This window comes from Chiloscyllium punctatum, chromosome 34 (genome assembly GCF_047496795.1).
Source record: "Chiloscyllium punctatum isolate Juve2018m chromosome 34, sChiPun1.3, whole genome shotgun sequence".
In the NCBI taxonomy this organism is placed as follows: Eukaryota; Metazoa; Chordata; class Chondrichthyes; order Orectolobiformes; family Hemiscylliidae; genus Chiloscyllium; species Chiloscyllium punctatum.
This window is the reverse complement of record NC_092772.1, coordinates 29,550,573-29,566,920: the sequence shown is the minus strand read 5'-3', so window position 1 is coordinate 29,566,920 and position 16,348 is coordinate 29,550,573.

Below are 16,348 nucleotides of genomic sequence, written 5' to 3'. Positions count from 1 at the left end.
CAGTGCTGAGGGAGTGCTGCACTGTCAGAGGGTCAGTACTGAGGGAGTGCTGCACTGTTAGAGTGTCAGCACTGTGGGAGTGCCTCAGTGTCAGAGTGACAGTATTGAGGGAGTGCTGCACTGTCAGAGTGATAGTTTTGAGGGAGTGCCACACTGTGAGAGAGTCAGTACTGAGGCAGTGCTGCACTGTGAGAGTGTCAGTACTGATGGAGTGCTGCCCTGTCAGAGGGTCAGTGCTTCGGGATTGTCACACTGCCAGAGGGTCAATACTGAGCGAGTGCTGCACTGTCAGAGGGTCAGCACTGAGGGAGTGCTGCAATGTCAGAGGGTCAGTACTGAGGGAGTGCTGCAATGTCAGAGGGTCAGTACTGAGGGACTGCTACACTGCCAGAGGGTCAGTAATGAGGGAGTGCTACACTGCTGGAGATTCAGTAATGAGGGAGTGCTACACTATCAGAGGGTCAGTATTGAGGGAGTGCTGCACTGTCAGAGGGGTCATTACTAAGCGAGTGCCACACTGTCAGAGCATCAGTACTAAGGGATTGTCACACTGTCAGAGGGTCAGTAATGAGGGAGCGCTACACTTCCAAACAGTTAGTGCTGAGTGAGTGCTACAGTTGAAAAGGGTCAGTACAGAGAGAGTGCTGCACTGTCAGCGGTTCAGTACTGAGGGAGAGTCACATTGTCAGGGGGTCAACACTGAGGGAGTGTCACACTGTCGGAGGTTCAGTGCTGAGGGAGTGTTGCATTGCCAGAGGGTCAGTACTGAGGGAGTGCCACACTGTCAGAGGGGTCAGCGCTGAGAAAGTGCTGCAATGTCAGATTATCACACTGGGGGAGTGTCACACTGTCAGAGGGTCAGCACTGAGGGAGTGCTGCACTGTCGGAGGGTCAGTACTGAGGGAGTGCTGCACTGTCAGATGGTCAGTACAGACGGAGTGCTGCAATGTCAGAGAGTCAATACTTAGGGAGTGTCACACTATCAGAGGGTCAGCACTGAGGGAGTGTCACACTGTCAGCGGGTCAGTGCTGAGGGAGTGCTACACTGCCAAAGGGTCAGTACAGAGGGAGTGCAACACTGTCAGAGGGTCAGTGCTGAGGGGGTGCAACACTGTCAGAGGGTCAGTACTGAGGGAGTGCTGCACTGTCAGAGGGTAAGTACTGAGGAAGTGCTGCACTGTCAAAGGGTCAGCACTGAGGGAGTGCTGCACTGTCAGAGGGTCAGTACTGAGGGAGTGCTGCAATGTCAGAGGGTCAGTACTGAGGGAGTGCTACACTGCCAGAGGGCGAGTAATGAGGGAGTGCTACTCTGCTGGAGGTTCAGTAATGAGGGAGTGCTACTCTGCTGGAGGTTCAGTAATGAGGGAGTGCTACACTGTCAGAGGGTCAGTACTGAGGGAGTGCTGCACTGTCAGAGGGTCAGTACTGAGGGAGTGCTGCAATGTCAGAGGGTCAGCACTGAGGGAGTGCTGCAATGTCAGAGGTTCAGTACTGAGGGAGTACTACACTGCCAGAGGGTCAGTACAGAGGGAGTGCTGCACTGTTAGAGTGTCAGCACTGTGGGAGTGCCTCAGTGTCAGAGTGACAGTATTGAGGGAGTGCTGCACTGTCAGAGGGTCAGTACTGAGGGAGTCCTGCACTGTCAGAGTGACAGTATTGAGGGAGTGCTGCACTGTCAGAGTGATAGTTTTGAGGGAGTGCCACACTGTGAGAGAGTCAGTACTGAGGCAGTGCTGCACTGTGAGAGTGTCAGTACTGATGGAGTGCTGCCCTGTCAGAGGGTCAGTGCTTCGGGATTGTCACACTGCCAGAGGGTCAATACTGAGCGAGTGCTGCACTGTCAGAGGGTCAGCACTGAGGGAGTGCTGCAATGTCAGAGGGTCAGTACTGAGGGAGTGCTGCAATGTCAGAGGGTCAGTACTGAGGGACTGCTACACTGTCAGAGGGTCAGTATTGAGGGAGTGCTGCACAGTCAGAGGGTCAGTACTGAGAGAGTGTTGCAATGTCAGAGGGTCAGTACTGAGGGAGTGCTACACTGTCAAAGGGCCATTAATGAGGGAGTGCTACACTGCTGGAGATTCAGTAATGAGGGATTGCTGCACTGTCTGTGGGTCAGTACTGAGAGAGTGCTGCAATATAAAAGGGTAAGTACTGAAGGAATGCTGCACCGCTAAACGGTCTGTACTGAGGGAGTGCTGCAATGTCACAGGGTCAGCACTGTGGGAGTGCCACACTGTCAGAGGGTCAGTACTGAGATAGTGTTGCTCTGTCAGAGGGCTCATTACTGAGCGAGTGCCAAACTGTCAGAGTATCAGCACTGAGGGAGTGTCACACTGTGAGAGGGTCAGCACTGAGGGAGTGCTGCCCTGTCGGAGGGTCACATTGAGGGAGTGCTGCACTGTCAGAGGTTCAGTACTGAGGGAGTGCTGCAATGTCAGAGGGTCAGTACTGAAGGATTGCCACACTGTCAGAGTGACAGTATTGAGGGATGTTGCACTGTGAGAGAGTCAGTACTGAGGGAATGCTGCACTGTCAGAAGGTCAGTACTGAGGGAGCGTGACACTGTCAGAGGGTCAGTGCTGAGGGAGTGCTACACTGCCAGAGGGTCAGCACTAAGGGAGTGCTGCACTGTCAGAAGGTCAGCACTGAGGGAGTGCTGCACTGTCAGAAGGTCAGTACTGAGGGAGTGCTGCACTGTCAGAAGGTCAGTACTGAGGGACTGCTGCACTGTCAGAAGGTCAGTACTGAGGGAGTGCTACGCTGTCAGAGTGTCAGTACTGAGGGAACGTTCCACAATCAGAGGGTCAGTACTGAGGGTGCTCTGCAATTTCAGAGGGTCAGTACTGAGGGAATGCTGCAGTGTCTGAGGGTTCAGTACTGAGGGAGTGCTGCACTGTCAGTGGATCAGTATGCAAGGAGTGCAGCATTGTCTGAGGGTCAGGACGGAGGAAGCACTGCAATGTCAGTACTGTGGGAGTGTTGTAATGTCAGAGAGTCAGTACTGAGGGAGTCCCACACTGTCAGAGGGGTCAGTACTGAGGGAGTGGCACACTGTCAGAGGGGTCAGTACTGAGGGAGGGCCGCAATGTCAGAGGGTCAGTACTTAGGGAGTGCGCACTGTCAGAGGGTCATTACTGAGGGAGTGCTGCACTGTCAAATGGTCATTACTAAGGAAGTGCTGGACTGTCAGGGTGTCACTTCTGAGGGAGTGCTTCCCTGTCAGGGGGTCAGTCTGAGGGAGGGCTGCACTGTCAAAGGGTCATTACTGAGGGAGTGCTGCACTGTCAAATGGTCAATACTGAGGGAGGGCTGCACTGTCAGGGGGTCACTACTGAAGGAGTGCTGCGCTGTCAGAGGGTCATTACTGAGGGAGTGCTGCACTGTCAGAGGGTCACTACTGAAGGAGTGCTGCGCTGTCAGGGGGACAGTACTGAGGGAGTGCTGCACTGTCAGAGGGTCATTACTGAGGGAGGCTGCACTGTCAGGGGGTCAGTACTGAAGGAGTGCTGCGCTGTCAGGGGGTCACTACTAAAGGAGTGCTGCGCTGTCAGGGGGTCAGTCTGAGGGAGTGCTGCGCTGTCAGGGGGTCAGTCTGAGGGAGTGCTGCACTGTCAGGGGGTCAGTAATGAAGGATTCCTGCAATGTCAGAAGGTCCATATGGGTGCAGCGTTGTACTGTCAGAGGGTCATTACTGAGGGAGCGCTACACTGTCAGCGCATCAGTCTGGGGGATACCTGCATTGTAAGAAGGTCAGTACTGAGTGAGTGCCACACTATCAGATGGGCTGAAAGACCTAGATTCTGCTCCCATGTCTTGTGGTCTAAGAGGAATATCCGAAATTGTTCAGTATATTTCTGCCTCTGCATCCTACATACGCTGCTCAGCAATGATTCCCACGTCCAGATTCCAGAGACTATGTTCAAACAGACCATATTTAATTGGATATTGAACCTGAAGAGGTACCACCCTCTTTTCCCAGGGATCGAGTTTTTGTTTTATTCCTCAGCTTCCGTGTGCTCATCCCAAATGAATCCCACTGCTCCACACTCAGCACAATCGTGTGTTCCTTATTTCTGAGCTTCCCAATGCTAATCCACATCCAGAATGACATCCCACACTCCTCTAAATCCTATCGCAGGCTAATTGCCTGGGACAGAGGAGTGCTAAGAGGGGAAATAGAATTCTGAATGTACCTTACAGTGACATTAAGGGTGAATTGATAATGAGAGAAACACAGTGAGAATTTGTGCATGGACCCAGAGGCTACAGTGAATGGATTCATTTTGTCAATGCTCATTGGGACAGGGTTGGTATGAAATCGTGGAGATGCTCTGTGATACAATTAAATGAATGAGCATATAGAGAGAGAGATGGTTTGGAGTGGTCTGGCCTTCTTCCAACCCAATAAATCTCCAAAGACGGTGGAAATGTATCTCAGTTTACTGAATGAGGTGATGGAGGAAGTAGCAGGTACACTTGCAAACATTTTCAAATCCCCTCTGGCCACAGGAAAGTCGGACTGACCATGTGGTACTGACCATGTGGTACTGTTATTCAAGAAGGAGCATGAGATATACCAGGCAGCTACAGGCCAGTCAGGCTAATATCGTGGGTGGGACGTCTGATGGAAGCAATTTTGGGAGAGAGAATTAATCAGCATTTAAAGAGACTGGAGTTCATGAAGAACAGTCAAAATGGTTGTGTTAAGGAGGGGTCAGGTCTGACCAATGGGATTGCACTTTTTAAGGAGGTGGTCAGGTGTGTAAATAAGGGCAATACTTTCCTGTCATCTACTTGGAGGTCAGTAAGGCTTTTATCAGGATCCATACTGGAAACTGATAGTGAACATAAAAACTCAAGATCCAAGGAATTTGGCGCAGAATGCTGAGTGGCAGGAAGCAGACAGTGATGGCCCAATTAGAAATCTCTGTCAGTTCATGTCTCACTATTGGGGTCTTACTGATGTGGTTGATAGAAAAGATTTAGATTTGAATGGTGGAGGGTTAATCATTGGGTTCATGAATGATATGAAGATTGGTTGGGTGATAAATACTGAGGATGATAGCCTGAGATTACAGAAGGATGTAGATGGCCTTGTCAGATGGACCAATCAGTGGCAACGGGTGAGGTGCCTGAAGACTGGATGGTGATTAATGATGGGCCATTATTGAAGTAAGGCTGCAAGGAACAGCCATTGAACTATGGAGCTGTGAGCCTGATGGCAGTGGTGGGTAAGGTGTTGGAGGGCATTCTGAGAGACAATTTACATGCATTTGGAAAAGCAAGGATTGATTAGGGATGGTCAGCTTGGCTTTGTTTGTGGAAATGATGTGTCCAACTTGATAGAGCTTTTGAAGGGATGACCAAGGAGACAGATGAGAAGGTTTCACATGGGAGACTGCTTAGTAACAGGTTAGATGACATGGCATCCAAGGAGAGAGGACAGCACAGTGTCTCAGTGGATTGATTCTAACTCCTGGTGACTGTCTGTGTGGAGTTTTCACATTCTCTCTGTATCTGTGCGGGTTCCCTCCAGGTGATTCCGTTTCCTCCCACCGCCCAAAGATGCCATGGGAAATGCAGCATTACAGGGATAGAGTAGAGGATGTGAGTCTGGGTGGGATGCTGTTCAGACAGTCAGTGTGGAGCCAATGGACCGAATGGCTTGCTTCTACACTGTAGGAATTCTAAAATTAATCCAGAGAGACAAGTAATGTTCTGGGGAACTGGGCTCCAATCTTGGACAGGGGTGGATGTGGGTCCTTCCAGTCTGAAGGGGTTTGAACACAATCTGAGGAGGGAGCTGGGCTGCACCCTGAAATGTTGAGGATGTGAATGTTTTGTGGAGCTACTGTCTAAGGGGCTTTGGGGGTTAAATACAATAAAGTGATGCTTTCTTCGGTATTGAGGGAGAACATTCTGAGGTATTGAGGGAGAACTATCTGAGCTATTGAGGGAGCAATTTCTTAGGTATTTAGGGAGTACTATCTGAGGTACTGGGGGAGGACTATCTGAGGTATAGAGGGTGAACTATCTGAAATATTGAGGGAGCACTTTCTGAGATATTGAGGGAGCACTTTCTGAGGGATTGAAGGAGAACTATCTGAGGTATTGAGAAAGCACTTTCTGAGGTATTGAGGGAGAATTATCTGAGGTATTGAGCGAGCACAATCTGAGGTACTGAGGGAGCGCTTTCTGAGGTATTGAGAGAGAACTATCTCAGGTACTGATGGAGAACTATCTGAGGTATTATGCGAGGACAATCTGAGGGACTGAGGGAGCACTATCTGAGGTATTGAGGGAGAACTATCTGGGGTATTAGGGACCACTATCTGAGGTACTGGGGGAGCACTATCCGACGTATTGAGGGAGAGCTATCTGGGGTATTCAGGGAGAACTATCTGAGGTACTGAGGGAGCACTATCTGAGGTATTGAGGGAGAACTATCTGGGGTATTCAAGGAGAACTATCTGAGGTATTGAGGGAGCACTTTCTGAGGTATTGAGGGAGCAATATCTGAGGTACTGAGGGAAACATATCTGAGGTATTGAGGGAGCACTTCCTGAGGTTTTGAGGGAGAACTATCTGAGGTAATGAGGGAGCACTATCTGAGGTAATGAGGGAGCACTGTCTGAGGTACTGAGCGAGCACTATCTGAGGCATTGAGGGAGCACTATCTGACGTATTGAGGTTAAACTATCTGGGTTATTCAGGGAGCACTATCTGAGGTACTGAGGGAGCACTATCTCGTGGTACAGAATGCAGAGGATAGAAAGGGACAGATGTAATTCCCTGATCATTTCCTCAGGGTCGCCGAGGCACTCTGGTGTCGTAATTTGAAATGGAAGCCACTCCCCATTTCAAAAGATTCGGATCATTTTAAACAATCAGTGAAAAATAACAGCAGAATGTGTCTGAAACATAGTTTGGGGGAAAACTTTCATCAATCTATTGTTACTTGTTGCTTGGAGACGTTTTAGAAAGGCAGGCACCCAAACAGACTAATGCTGTCGATGCAAGAGGTGGTGCACAGGAAGATCCAACAAGTCCATCTGTAGCTGCTGTCTGTCCCCCTGGAGCAGTCATCATGTGAGATCAGGGTTCAGTCCTCAGAGAAATCATTTCTCCAGCAATACCTCAACCATGCCTTTACAGCCATGTGTACGTATGTGTGTGTGTGTGTGTGAGAGAGAGAGAGAGACAGAGAGAGATAGAGAGAGAGAGACTGCCCGTGTTTGTGTGTGTGAAAGAGTGGATGCATGTGCATCTCTGTGTGTCTGTATATGTGTGCGCGAGAGAGAAAGTGCATGTTCATGTGAGAGTGTGTGTGTGTGTGTATGTGTGTGTGTTTGAGGGAGTGTGTGTGTGTGTGTGTTTGAGGGAGTGTGTGTGTGTGTGTGTGTGTGTGTGTGTGTGCGAGCCAATCTTATGAATATAAAATCCAGCTGCTGTTTCAGGTGAATTGGTCCTCGTGTCTCCAAAGACACAAAGGCTGCAAGAGTGAATTAACTGGTTGAAAGAGAGTTCTGTTCATTCCAGTGGGAATTCATCCAGTAAACCTTCCCCACACACTAACATCCCTCTGGAAATGCAGTGACTAGTCCTGCACACAGTGCCCCAGGTACAAACCAATGTAATGTCACCGTAGTCTTACCAGAGCATGGGACAGCTCCTCATTACAGAGCGGGGTCTGGTGGGGATTTAATCAGAGGGTCACCAGGGCCCAGCTGAGGGGAGAGGTTGGGAAGGAGAGTCCTTCAGGGTAACCCCAGCTGGTGTGGGAATTGAACACACGCTATTGGTTTTACTCTGCATTATAAACCAAATGACCTGCCAACTGAGCTAACTGACTTCACTCCAGGGGCATGCCCTGTATAACCCAATCATAGCCAGCCTGCACCTCAATAGGATCCAGGAGCAAGGCCATTCGGCCCCCACCCTAACCCAGAAGGGAGAGCACGGGAAGCTGATGAAGGAACCAAGCCCCTCCCATGTGGCCTTCTGAAATGGAGCTGGAGGACAGGGCAGACCTGGTCTGCTGTTTACTTCCCCGAGTCTGGCCTGCTCCACCTTACAGTGAGAGACTGAGGGGAACCTCAAGGAGATTTCACTTCACACTGAGAGGCTGCAACTCCAATCCAAATCAGGCTGGTTCCCCCCGAGACTCACGGAAGAGTGCAGCCCTCTACAGATCAGGGCCTTGTGGAGTTATAACCTCCAGTGTGGGGGCCAAGAGTTGGGAGGTAGTGTTAAGGACATAACATCATCCGAAATAGGAACAGGAGGACACCATTCAGCCCATCGAGCCTGCTCTACTATTCAATAGGATCGTGGATGATTCAACATTTGATTTGGGAGCTGAAATTAGGACAACATAGAGACAGAGAATCAAATTATTCTACCATGAGGAATCATCAGACGAGAGCACACACACACGAATTGTGGGATTGAGGCTGTTTGTGGGAACGGGGAGAGACAAAGGAGCAAAATGCTAGAGAGGGATCTGTTCCAACAGATTTCACTGCTTCCCTCTCTCTCTGCAGCTCTCATGTCTATTTCTGCGTTCCCAGTTCTCTCTCCCGCATCTTTCCTTCAATCTCTATTCCTCACCATCCTTCACATCTCTGTCCTGTTTACATTTCCCAGTAGATTCCCTTCCTCCTTTGTCACCTCACCAGGTTTTTCAGGAATGCTTAATCATTCACTTTCACAAAACTAACACCTTGCTCATCTCTCTCTGCATCTGTCTCTCAGCTCTGTGGGATCTTGCTATTCCTGTCTGTACATCATCCTAGCCACATCACAGCCCCCACTACCACCCCACTCTCTCAGCTCTATCCCTCTGCTGTTGCAACTCCTCTCTCTCTCTCTCTGTCCTATATCTCTCCCTGAGATTTCTGTCTTGCTGTCTGCCTGAAATTCTCTCCCTGTCTTTCTCTCCCCATTTTCACCTTGTATCTGTCTGACAATGTATTTCTCTTCCTGGAGTTTCACTCTCTCTCTCTCTCTGTCTGTCTGTCTCTGTCCTGCTCTTTCTCAGTTCTTCTCACTTCCTCTACCCCCCTCTGCCTGCCTGTCTTTCTCTTGTTCTCTCCCTCCCTCTCACTGTCTGTCCATCCATCTCTCTTTCTCTCCTGTAGTTTCTCTCCCTCTTTCTCCCTGGACCCCTCTGCTCTGTCCCAGTGACTGGGAGAAGGGGCATCGGGATGAGCTTGCCTCAGTGCCTGCTCTCTCTCAGGTTTTACCCCCACTGTAGGGGAGGAACATGAAGTACTTTTCTGAGTGAGTCTGAAATAGAGAAAAAGAAGACAGAAAGGGACACTGACAAAAAGAGAGAGAGAGATGGAGAGAATGGAGATGGAGAAAGTGGAGCGAGAGAAATGGGCACTAAGAGTCAGGGACGTGGAGTGAGAAAAGGACAGAGTGAGAGAGACAGGGAGAGACCGAGAGTGAGAAGGGCATATATTGAGGGAGAAGGACAGTGTGTGTACTTGGCGATGGCTTTCGAGTGGGATCTTGCTGTGCATTACAGCAGTCAGTCAAAAGGTGAATTAGTCTCTGCACTATGTCCTCCAGCCCAGGGGCTATGAGTCTGCATGGGAAGGGGAGAGTGGAAGACAAGGAGAGAGTGGGACAGCCAGAGACAGGGGGAGGGTTTGATGGGGTTTTGGGGTTGGTGGAGAAAGGAGGGGCTTTTGTCAGAGAGAGATGGAGGGAGGGATAGCATGTGATGCAAAATCTGAGACAGGGTGGAGAAGAGGTCTGCACAGGAAGAATAGTCAATGCGGCCATTCAGGGGCCAATCCTGAGGATCCTGAACAGGACCAGGATCATTTAATGGGGGAGGGGGGATGATGGGCAGAAAGGACTCCATCTGTGATGCAAACCTTCTGTAATTCTCGGACTCAAATCTTGCTGTGCATTAAAACAGTCAGAGGCCAGTCAGTCAACCCAGACTCATCTATCGGTGTGAGAAAGTGAGGACTGGAGATGCTGGAGCGTCAGAGTTACAAAGTGTGGAGCTGGGGAAGCCCAGCGGGTCAGCCAGGAGAGTCGATGGGTCAGACCTGACCTGCTGGGCTTTTCCAGCTCCACACTTTTCCACTCAACTCCCTCTGCCCCAGGGAGGGGGGCTCACAGCAATGTTGGGGGCAGCAAAATATTTGAGGGGGGCACAGTTGGTAAGGTAGGTATTTGGGAGGGAAGGTATTTGGGAAGGGAATAAATTTGGGAGGAGAGTTAAAATGAGGGGCAAAATAAATTTAGTGGGTTTAAAATTGGGTGAGCACTTTCAAGTCTGAAACAAAGAAAAAGAGAAAGGGAGGATGAGAAAAAGAGAGAGAGGTATAGAGAGTGGGGATGGAGAAGGGGGATGAGAGACAGATGGGGCAGAGACAGACAGTGAGAGGGAGGGTTGAGAGAAAGGCACATTGAGAGAAAGAGACAGACAGGGAGAGAGAAGGACAAAGAGAGAAGGGGAAGTCAGACTGAGACAAACAGGCGTTGAAGCATGGACAGACTGAAGGGTGACACTCAGTATTCCAGTTGGTTCCAGCTCTCTCTCTCTCAATGGTTTTTCACACTCCCTCTCTCCCATGCTCCTGAGGTTTCCTTCAGCTTGTCTCTCCCTCTCTCTCTCCCTCTCTCTGGATGGTGAGCTGGTCTCTGTCCCTTGCCATGTTGGTCACCTCAGAAAGCCTCCAGAAAATTCAAGAGATCAGTCTGCAGGTGATCCCTGGTTTTGTTCATTTCTGGATGGATTCCCAGAACTTTCTATACTTCTGGCCAATTCAAAGAATCGGTTAATAGTTTGAAGCGTTGCTAATCATTTGGATGGCTTGTTCCTGTTAGTTTCTTTGTGTAGCAGGACCCGGTACCTTCCTGTCTGCTCCCTCCTTTGTTTGGTGGAGACGTTATTCGGGATATGTCTGCCCAGGGGAACTGTTGCCTTTGACATTATGCTGATGGGATAACCATCTGGCTGCTGTCTGGCTTTTGTGATTTGGGAGTAGAACTTGTCCAATATACCCAGCATCTCTTAGCTGTCTATCTGTGTTTTAGCAAGGAGGCAGGAACATTTCACCCATTCCCCCTCCCCCACCCAGTCTTTTGAATAGAAAGAAGCTTATACAATGAATTACAAACCTAATTTTAAAAGCTGGTTATGTTTGTTGTCAGAGTAGCCTGCTATTTGAGCGAAAACCATTTTGTACATTGGTCAAACCGATTGTCATTATGGCTGATAAGTGTTATCATAGAATCCCTACAGAGCAGAAACAGGCCCTTCAGCCCATCGAGTCCACAATGACCCTCTGAAGAGAATTCAACTCAGATCCATCCACTGATGATATCCCTGAAACCCTACATTTCCCATGGCTATTCCAGCTAACCGGAATATCCCTCGACACTACGGGCAATCTGTCAAAAATGCCCACCATTGAACAGTGGGAGAAATCCCATACAGATGTAGGGAGAATGTACAAACTCCACACAGACAGTCGCTCAGGAGTGGAATCAAACCCAGGTCTCTGGCGATGTGAGGTGACAGTGCTCTCCACCGAGTGACTGTGGCTCTCCAAACTGTTTCGACAAAACACATTCTGTTCTGAGAATCCATACAGAATTGTGATGCATAGTCAACATTCAGTGAGCAGAATAAATGCAAGTGAATGAGACCTCCTGGCTCAAACTCCTGGAATTCCTTCCCGAAGGACATTGTGAGTCCACCACCTGCAACAGTTCAAGGAGGCAGCTCACCACCAAAACCAGATCCCGAGCAGCTACGGACAGGCAATCAATACTGGGCCCAGCCAGGAACACTCAAACACTGCAAATGAATGAAACTAAGGTGATCACCCGGGGAGTTCCATCGACCTTCCAGTCCCTGGGGGTGTATCCAGGCATTATTCACCATGATCAGACCCATCTGTTACAGCCTGCAATCCTAACCACCGGTATCCCGAGATATATCAAGGTGAGTGTAGTTAGGACCACAGCTTGATGTGAGAGGAGCCGAATTCGTTAATGACAGGCTATGGGAATGCCATGGTATGGCCTGTTCCTTCACATTTACGTCAGTGTGGACCCTGTCAATGTCCCCTCTATCTCCACAGCATGTGGGATGGAATCATGATAACCCATCCAAATACCTTTTCTAATATAATTCCGATACTTTCGACTTCAAAGATCCCCATCCTGACTTTGTCACTTGGGATAATTGGAATCCCTCGCACCAAGCCCAGTGCCCCACCGAAAGTGTCCTTACAGCTGTCATTAACCCAGCCCTTGGTGAGCTGCTGTAACTGACAGTGAGACATGTTAGTGTGTGTGTTCTCCTGGAACAAATATTTCCGCTGCTTGTCACTAATCTGGGATGGGACTTTTCTCGAGCAGTGAGGATCGCTGCCTTCATTTCATCATGGATGTCCCTCCCTCTCTGTTGACCCTCAGCGAGGGCTGAATGGCCTGGTGGACAAAGTCACATGGTGATTAATTTAATTTGTTTGTCAGCATCCAGTCCGTGTATGACAGACTGTCGGTCTATCTCATACAAAAATGTATCTGGGTTTGAGACAGGATCAAACAGAGTGACCTTTTTGGTGCTGCCCACCAGCTGGGTGCCTGGAATGACTGTTGTGTACGGAGTGAGACCATAAGCTGCTTTACACTGGGTAACCACAGGATTCATGGAATCTGAGTTCGGCTGTGGGTCAGGGCTGGGGGCAAAAGGTGCAGTGGGAGACCCCATCTGTGAGCGGGTGTGGATGTGTCAGTGTGGGGCCTGTCATTATCTCCCTGGGGAGGTAGAACCCCAAAGGCACACATTATCCCATTCTGGGAGGGGTCCTGGTTCCCTAGGGATTGTATGTGCTCCTGGCACCTCCTACTAGGGCCTGATGTGTGTTGTTCCGTGTTGCAGGTGTACAGGACCCATGCAGCTGCTTGGAGCTCATACACTGTCCTTCCAGATTGTCAATGTAACCTGAGGCTGCCTCCCCATCCCCAGAGACCCTCCTTTCACTGGATTGGGCTCTTCCCAATTGGAACTGGAGTAGTCCCATGTGGGTGAGATTTTCCTGTAACCTTCTGTCCTGCTCATTGTGTCAGAGACCTAGCTCTGTCACAGCCTGTAGTTTTCCCTTGGGGTGACCGGATCCCAGCTGCTTTATCCCAGCCGGGGGTCCTCTAGGCTATCGGCAGTGGAATGAGCTTTCCAGCTTCCTTCCCCAGTTCTCTATGGGCATCTCACCACAGCTCCTGTGCCAGGAATCCTTCACTGCACGGCCAGGCTGGCTTCCTGCCAAATTCTGCAGGACTGTTTCACATTTGTACCGGCTCGTGTTCCTGTTGCTTTGGCTGCTTCTGTATTATGGGATACCTGGGTATGTTCATAGAGTCATTGAGTTCTACAGCATGGAGCCATGCTCTTTGGCCTAAACTGCTCCATCCACACTAACCCCGTTTCCCTGCACTTGGCCCATATCCTTCCAATACGTTCCTCTCCATGTATTTGTCCAAGTGCATTTTAAATGTTCTTAAATGTATCCTCCTCGACCACTTGCACTGGTAGTTCATTCCGTAAGTGTACCACCCTCTGGGGAAAAGCATTATCCCTCAGGTTCCCTTTTAATCTTCCCCTTTCACCTTAAACTGATGCACTTTCATCCTTGATTCCCCAAGCCTTGGATAAAGACTGAGTGCATTCACCCTATCCATGCCTCTCATGATCCTATACACCTCTATAAGGACACCCCCTCAGTCTCCTACGCACTAAAGAAAATGCCCTAACTTGTCCAACTTCTCTCTATATCTGTCTAGTTGAGTTCTGGCAACATCCTTGTAAGTTTCTTCTGCACTCTTTCCAGTTTAATAACATCCTTCCGATAGCAAGGTGGGTAAAACTGAACACAATACTCCAAGTGCGGCTTCACTAACATCCTGCACAACTACAACAGAACTTCCCAACTTCGATATTCCATGCCCTGACTGGTGAAGGGCCCAGTCTGCCAAAAGCCTTCTTCACTGCCCTGTCTCCCTGAGTTCAGAGAGCCGTGCTCCTGGAATCCAAGGTCCCTCTGTTCCACTACACTCCTTCAGGCCCTACCATTCACCATGAAACCCCTGTCTTGATTTGACTTTCCAAAATACTAGATCTCGCCCTTGTCTGTATTAAACTCCATTTGCCGTTTCTCAGCCCAATTCCCCAGCTGATCAAGGCCCTGTTGCAATTGCTGAGAACCTTCCTCACTTATTTTAGTGTAATCTGCAAACTTTCAAATCATGCCTTAAACATCCTCATCCAAATCATTGATATAGATGACAAACAGCCATGGGCCTAGCACTGACCAACTCAGCGGCACAGTGGCTCAGTGGTTAGCACTGCTGCCTCACAGCACCGTGGATCTGGGTTCAATTCCAACCTCACAGGATGGTCTGTGTGGGTTAGATCCTGTTAGGGTTAGATTTCCTACAGTATGGAAACAGGCCATTTAGCCCATCAAGTCCACACTGACCTGCTGAAGAGTAACCCACCTCGAGCCATTCTCCTTACCCAATATTTACTCTGGACGAATGTACCGAACACTATGGACAACATAGCACGGCCAATTCATCTGACCTGTACATTTTTGGATTGTGGGAGGAAACCCACGCAGACATAGGGAGAATGTGCAAACTCCACACAGACAGTCACCCGAGGCTGGGGTCAAACCCGGGTCCCTGGCGCTGTGAGGCAGCAGTGCCAACCACTGAGACACCATGCCAACCCAACTGAGTTTTTATGTTCTTCCCATGTCTGCGTGGGTTTCCTCTTGGTGCTCCGGTTTCCTCCCACAGTCCAAAGATGTGCAGGTCAGGTAAATTGGCCATGCTCAATTGTCTATAGTGTTCATGGATGTGTAAGTAAGTTGCATTAGTCAGGGGTTAATGTAGACTAACAGGGTACGGGAATAGCTTTGAGTGAAATGATCTTCAGAGGGCCAGTGGACTTGTTGGGCCGAAGGGCCTGTTTCCACAGAAGAGGGATTCTATGATTCTATGACCGCTGAGTCACACCACTAGTCAAAGGCCTCCAGTCTGACTGTTACCCTCTGCTTCCTACCATCAAGCCAATTGAGTACTCAGTTTGCGAACGGATCCTGGATTCTATGCGATCTAACCTTCCAGAGCAAGGTACCATGTGGAATCTTATCAAAGGCCTTCCTGAAGTCTGTAGAGTCTACATGTACTGGCCTGCCCTCGTCAAACTTCCTGATCACTTCTTCAAAAGAACGCTGACAAATTTGTGAGGCCTAGTCTACCACACACAAGGCTATGCTGACTACTCCCAATTAAATGTTGTATTTCCAAATACAGAGCATCTTCTCAAGTAATTTACTCACCATGGATGTTGGGTTTACTGTTCTATAGTTCCCAGGTTTTCCTTTGCAGCCCTTCTCGAACAAGGACACAACATTTGCTGCCCTCCAAAATCTGGGACCTCACCCGTAGGTAATGTTGATGCAAAAAGATCAGCCAGGGACCCCCTCAATTTCTTCTCTCGCCTCTTGCAGTGTTGTTGGATATATTTGGTCAGGAGATTTGTCCTAGTTCATACATTCTAATACATACAAATACACAAAGGACAGGATTAATTATTAATACCTGCATCCCTCTGACCTGATCTGGGAGAGATGGGTCAGGAGGGGGAGATTACTTTGTTGGGTGGGGGTCAGTCAGGGAGGGGGAGATTGCAGTGTTGGGTAGTGATCAGTCAGAGAGGGGGAGATTGCAGTGTTGGTTTGGGGTCAGTCAGGGAGGGGGAGATTACAGTGTTGGGGAGGGACCAGTCAGGGAGGGGCATATTGCAGTGTTTGGTAGGGATCAGTCAGGGAGGGGGAGGTTGCAGTGTTGTGTAGGGTTAGAGGGAAATCAGAAGGGCAAAAAGGGGACATGAGATTGCTTTAACAATTAGGGTTAAGGAGAATCCAAAGATCTTTTACAAATGCATAAAGGCCAAAGGGTCACTGGGGAGACAATCGGGCCCTCAAAGATCAAGACAGCCTGCACGTGGAGCTGCAGGAGATTGAGAAAATACCTAACAAGTATTTCCTGTCGAGAAGGACATGGAAGATATAGAATGGAATGATGGTTTGGGAAATAGCATTGGGGAGTAGATGATGTCATCTTGCAAAATGTCCATATTACAGAGGAGGAGGTGCTGGATGTCTTGAAATGGTTAAAGGTGGATAAATCCCCAGGACCTGATCAGGTGTACTCTCGATCTCTGTGGGAAGCTAGAGAAGTGATTGCTGTGCCCCGTGCTGAAATATTGTATCATCGATAGACACAGGTGAGGTACCAGAAGACT